This window comes from Thamnophis sirtalis, unplaced genomic scaffold (assembly GCF_051295495.1).
Source record: "Thamnophis sirtalis isolate CommonGarterSnake01/CBP01778 unplaced genomic scaffold, rThaSir2_p1.2 scaffold_5, whole genome shotgun sequence".
NCBI classification, from domain to species: domain Eukaryota; kingdom Metazoa; phylum Chordata; class Lepidosauria; order Squamata; family Natricidae; genus Thamnophis; species Thamnophis sirtalis.
Genome location: NW_028261385.1, coordinates 35012384 through 35018496, shown reverse-complemented (window position 1 = coordinate 35018496; position 6113 = coordinate 35012384). Strand labels below are relative to the sequence as shown.

Genomic DNA, 6113 nt, shown 5'->3' with positions numbered 1-6113 from the left:
GGCATGGTGAGGTATAAGCCACATTTTTAAAAAAATAGAACAAAACAGTAACATTCCTAGCTCTTGCTTCCTATTTTTAAAACAATCAAACAGATGGCTATTTTTTTCCTAATGTTAATTTGTCACTCATTCCTTCATTGTCAAAAGATTTCAAAGCATTCCAATCATGCATCATTCAAAAGTTAAGTTTGACCCAAGATCGTCTCCAGAGTTGCTCATCCTGTTAGAAGCTGTTTGGAGAGGACATTCTGACATTCCTTTTAACCCAAGGCAATTAGTACTTGTGAATAACCACATTAAGGAAGCCGAATGAACAAAGCCCAAAGCAGTTTTTGGTGGACACATCATTCCTATATCCAGTTGGAAACTGTTTTTTTCTTCAAGCGTAGAGTAGTGATCTGATGCCTTGTTTTTCAGCTCTATCCTGCTGCTGTTATAAACAAATAGAGTTAAGGTTGGATTTACTAAAGGATTTCTCCCTCTGGGACCATCCATACTAATTACTCTCAGTATTATTTCCAGTAGCTCTGGACTATTCTGTGTCTTTGGATGTATAAATATAGAAATACACAATTAAATTGTCACCTGTTGTTTATGTCTTTGTCTCTTTGGCCTACCATCGAACCCATGTTCTGGGTTCCAATTAACTGCTTTGACTGATGTTTCTGAAGTTTAAGAAAGCAGCATCAAGCTATGTATTTCACTAGTTGAACTGACTGATCTTTGCACATACTTTGAACTAGTCAAGGGACAAACCAGGGTACAAACAAAACTAGAAATTATCCATGCCAATTTTCCGACTATCAACTTCAATAACCACAGAGACAAATTAAGTTATAAAATTAATGGTCTGGTTTTCAAGTCATTGTCAGAGTTCATATACAGAAATAGAATAGAATAGAATAGAATAGAATAGAATAGAATAGAATAGAATAGAATAGAATTCTTTATTGGCCAAGGGTGATTGGACACACAAGAAATTTGTCTGGTGAATATGCTCTCAGTGTACATAAAAGGACACAATACATTTGTCAAGAATCATAAGGCACAACACTTAATGATAGGGTACAAATAAGCAATCAGGAAACAATCAATATCAATATAAATTGTAAGGATACAAGCAACAAAGTTACAGTCATGCAGTCTTAAGTGGGAGGCGATGGGTGATAGGAACGATGAGAAGATTAATAGTAATAGTAATGGAGCCTTAGTGAATAGCTTGACAGTTGTGAGGAAATTATTTATTTAGCAGAGTGATGGTGTTCGGGGGAAAACTGTTCTTATGTCTAGTTGTCTTGGTGTGCAGTGCTCCATAGCATCGTTTTGAGGGTAGGAGTTGAAACAATTTATGCCCAGGTTGCGAGGGGTATGTAAATATTTTTACAGCCCTCTTTTTGACTTGTGTAGTGTATTGGTCCTCAATAGAAGGCAAGTTGGCAGAAATTATTTTTTCTGCAGTTCTGATTGTCCTCTGAAGTCTCTGTCTGTCTTGTTGGGTTGCAGAACCCAACCAGACAGTTCTAGAGGTGCAGATGACAGATTCAGTTAAATGAATTTTCAACATTGCATACAGTAGTACCTGTAACAATTCTTAGAAGCAGCAGAAAAATCTGAGAAGTCCTTCCTAAGGTTACTTATTTCAATTTAGACTCGGTTTTGAGTTATGAAGCTGCTTCAAAAACCTTAGAAATTGAAGCAATTTTTAAAGAATCACACAGCCTCATGAGATTAACACAGAGTCATGAGATTAAGACAGAATGCACATGGTACTGTACCTTGACTGTATTTAGAATGAAAAATACTATTGGCTGGTTTTAGACATAAATCTTCCAATTTCAAGTTACAGGGATGAGAAATAAAACAGATCATTTAGTCAACTGAGAAGATATGAGTTCTGTTGATTAAAGAGCTTATTTGCCATCTTCTCTTCCTTTTTTTCTTGGCCAGTCTTCATTTACAACCACAATAAATGCATCTGTATTCATAACATCTACCATAATGTGTTTTTCAGAAACAATAAGCTATTAGGAAGTACTTTTTGAGGACAAAAATTAAAGAGCGAGGGATAAAATCATTGGAGCTTTCCCATTATTACAACTCATTATTCTCCTGAAAAATATTTTAAAGGAAGAAAGGAAATGAGCCAAGTTGCCTGAGATTGCCCATAAAATGCTTTTTGGACCAGCCCAAAAGAGAAATCTCACCGTTTCTTCTTTCTTATGCTGCCCTCTGACTTCATGGATTGAAATGGTTTCAGGTTTAAGCAAATCTTCAGATCCCAACAGAACGAAAAAGTAAAGAAGCAAATTATGTTTCCATTAAACCTGGATCAGAGAAAAGGAAGGTGGTTTTTGTAATGTCGCTTATTTACAGTTTGCACTGAGAAACCTATAGTAGTAGGTTAGCAGCTTTTCCAAAGAAGAAATGGACTCTTCGATGAAGATGCTGTTTCCCCTTCTCTTCATACTCTGCATGTTATTTGCTACAGTGAACACAAATAGTGAGTACATGTCACTGTGATTAGTCACTTTTAATACAGCGATTTTTACACAAGGTAAAGGGGGGGGGGGAATTGTGAAGTATTATTCATTACAATGTTTCAGTTTTATGGATGTTTGCTTTAGCTTTAATATTGGATTTCAGTGGAGAGGAAATGGATGCACTTCTCAGAATTTTCTTGTAAAGAGGCACCCTATTTGCATTGAGTTTCTTTTGGGGGAAAAAAGATTGTCAAATTATTGTGGTTGTTGTTGTGATTGTCATTGTTACTGTTGCTGAACAATATAGCTCATATAATGCTCCCCCAGCTCAATTCTATACCTGCTCTAGAATCTGATGATTTAGAACCTGAAGTGTCCCAATTACAATAGGGGGAAAAAGTTTAAATAAAAGTATAGCAACCTCATTTGTCTCGGAATGGATACATTTAAGAATCTAAATCAGTACTTTCTGATCTAGACATTGTAGGAGGAGATCCATGTTAGTCTATGGTAACCGAAACCCAGCAGGGACCTGGTGGCACATTTTCAGATTCAGATATTTTATTAAAAGGCGCAGACTTTTCTGATGCGCAACTTCTCCCAGTACAGAAGTGCAGGAGGGCAGCCCTGACTCCCATCACTCACTCCCACCTGAGTTTTGATAGACAAAAGTCCTTTTGCAGTACAGCCACCCTACGTATTTGATGAAGAATGCTGTGATTCATCAGAGCTAGTGCTTCTTAGTCAGATGTGATAGTCGAAAGGAGTGCGACTCAATTTCTGATTATATTCTACTCTGAAACATATTGCATACTGGTGGTCCTCATTAACAACCATAATTGGGACTAGCAACTCCGCTGCTAAGTGGTACAATTGTTAAGCAAGGCAACATATGACTATGATGAACATACAAGCTCATTTCTGCCATAGTTGTTAAGCGAATCACCCCTGGACACTAAATAGGACATTTACATGACTGTGAGTTGTGATTTTATTTCCGGCTTCTCGGTTGACCCTGCTTGTCGGCTGTGCAGTGCACTAATGGCAATTACACGACTCGGATGCTGCAATGGTTGTAAAGATGCCCCACTAGTTGCAACCACAGGGATGCGATGACGGTTGTAAATGTGAGGACCAGTCCCAAAGTTCCTTTTTCAGTGTTGGCATAACTTCAAAAGGTCACTAAACAGGGCAGCTATTAAGCAAGTATTTCCTGTAGTATATGTTGATGAAAAGAATGACATGAAATGATGTAAAGGCAATTCATGCAATGCTCATATATTTCATTTCTCTGCTGCTTTTTCTTTCTTTTCCCCCCAGATTCATCAGATCAAATTATTCTTTCATCTAAGCCCAGGAAACTTTTGCCAGCTGTAATCAATTCTACAAATGAGAATCTGCCAGACATCCACTATAAAGAAAGAAGTCTCATATACTTTTTAGGTGATAGTGAAACGTATTTCACTAATCCATGGCTGACCCAGTTTCTCCCTGCGGTCGAGATTCTTGCATTTGTTCTGGGTCTTCCCTTAAATGCTTTGGCGATTCATATTTTTGTGACGAAGACGAAGCTTTGGAAGCCGGCTGTGGTGTATATGCTCAATCTCGCTTTTGCAGATCTGGTCGTGCTGAGCATGCTGCCTTTTAAAATCGCATACCTCATTAATGGGCACGACTGGGTCTTTGGGCCTACTATGTGCCGGTTGGTCTCTTCTACTTTCTTCTGCAACATGTACAGCTCCGTTCTGCTGATGACAGGGATCAGCATCGATCGTTTCTTGGCTTTGGTTTGCCCCATGAAGTCTCTGCCCTGGCGCACAGCAAGACGGGCCTCTGTGACCTGTTTTGCCATCTGGCTGCTCGCCATAGTGGGGGTGAGCCCGCTGCTTGCCTTTGATATCATTCTGTGGATACCTCAGGTGAACATTACCACTTGCTTCGAGGTGTCTGCTCCTGTGAAATCCTTCAACTATTACTTATTTGCCTTATCTATTTTCTTCTTTTTTATCCCGTTACTAATTTCTACTACTTGTTATATATGCATTATAAGGCGACTTTTTATGGCCAGGTTTATGGTGCAGCCAGGGAGGAAGAGACGTGCGATCTTCTTGTCCGGCGTTGTCTTGTGCACCTTCTTCCTTTGTTTTGGTCCGGCCAATATCCTGCTATTAATGCAAATCTTTTTCCCGCCTGAACAGCTTCAGAGCATCGCTTTTGCTCACATGCTCAGCCTTTCCCTGACTGCCCTCAACTGTTGCCTCGACCCCTTAATCTACTATTATGCCTCCTCAGAATGCCAGAGGCAGATCTGGAGTGCTTTGTGCCCCAGAAAGCTGCTTCTGGTTAGAAAAGTTAGTCAAACAAGCAGTAACACAGCACCCTCTCCCAAAGGCTTAGAGCCATCATTTCCCATTTAGCGCTGTATCTACATAATGCATGGCTTGATAATGTCGCAAGTGCGAATCTAAATGTTCAATGTCCTATGGGAGCTTTTTTCTATGAGGGAGTCCTCAACTTACGACCACGACTGAGTCTAAAATTTCTGTTGCTAAACCAGACAGCTGTTAAGGTGGTTTTGTCCCATATTTATGACCTTTCTGGTCACAGTTACTAAGTGAATCACTGCAGTTGTTAACTTAGTACCATGATCATTAAGTAAATCTGGCTTCCCCATTGACTTTGTTTGTCAGAAGTTCACAAAAGAGAATCACGTTTCCCTGAGACAATGCAACCGTCATAAATACATGCCAGTTGCCAAGTGTCCAAATTTTGACATGTGACTACCGGGATACTGCAATGGTTGAAAGTGTGAAAAATGATCATCTCACATTTTCAGTGCTGTTGTAGCTTCGAACGGTCACCAAATGAATGGTTGTAAGTTGAGGACTATCTGTACAACAGGGATATCCTCCACATGATCAAAAAAAGTCAAGATGGGGACCATGACTGCATAACTGAAGCTCTGCCTCTTTTTTATATTGTTTGTGCAATTGTGAACACGAGTTCAGTTATTTCAAATATCCATTCAACTTAATAGCAAAATTAGCATACCTGGCCAAAGGCATTAATACACATCTTCATAAAAACACATTAGACCTTTTCAGGGTAAATAACAATATACAGAGCACAGAAATTGTTTGTCCTCCCCCCCCCTTTTTGAACTGTGAGCTGCCCTGAGTCCCCCCAGGGAAAAGGGCGGCATACAAATAAAGGGAAAATGAAAATGAAATGAAGAAAATGAGTAAGACATAGTAAGAAAAAAATACTGTAAAGGGAGAAAATAAGGGAAATGGAAATAAATAAATTTATTTATAGTTTAATGCAATACCACTAACTCAAAGGTGCCTTGCAAACTATTTTTGCTTGTATCACATCCATACACAGCTTCATTCAATACCTTTTGATCCTTTCATCTCTGTCTCTTTGAGCATCTTTAATCAGAATAGATCTGGAACGGACCTTGGAGGTCTTCTAGTCCAACCCCCTGCTCAAGCAGAAGACCCTATACTATTTCAGAGAAGTGGCTGTCCAGTTTCTTCTTAAGAACCTCCGATGATGTAGCACCCACAACGTCTGAAGGCAAGTGGTTCCATTGGTTAATTATCCTCACTGTTAGGAAGTTTTCCTTAATTC

General features: G+C 39.2%; 1 pseudogene; it reads left to right on the top strand.

Moving 5' to 3' along the window:
- Positions 1-1159: 1159 nt before the first annotated feature.
- On the top strand, positions 1160-4897 carry LOC106538988 (proteinase-activated receptor 1 pseudogene; annotated as a pseudogene).
- Positions 4898-6113: the final 1216 nt, after the last annotated feature.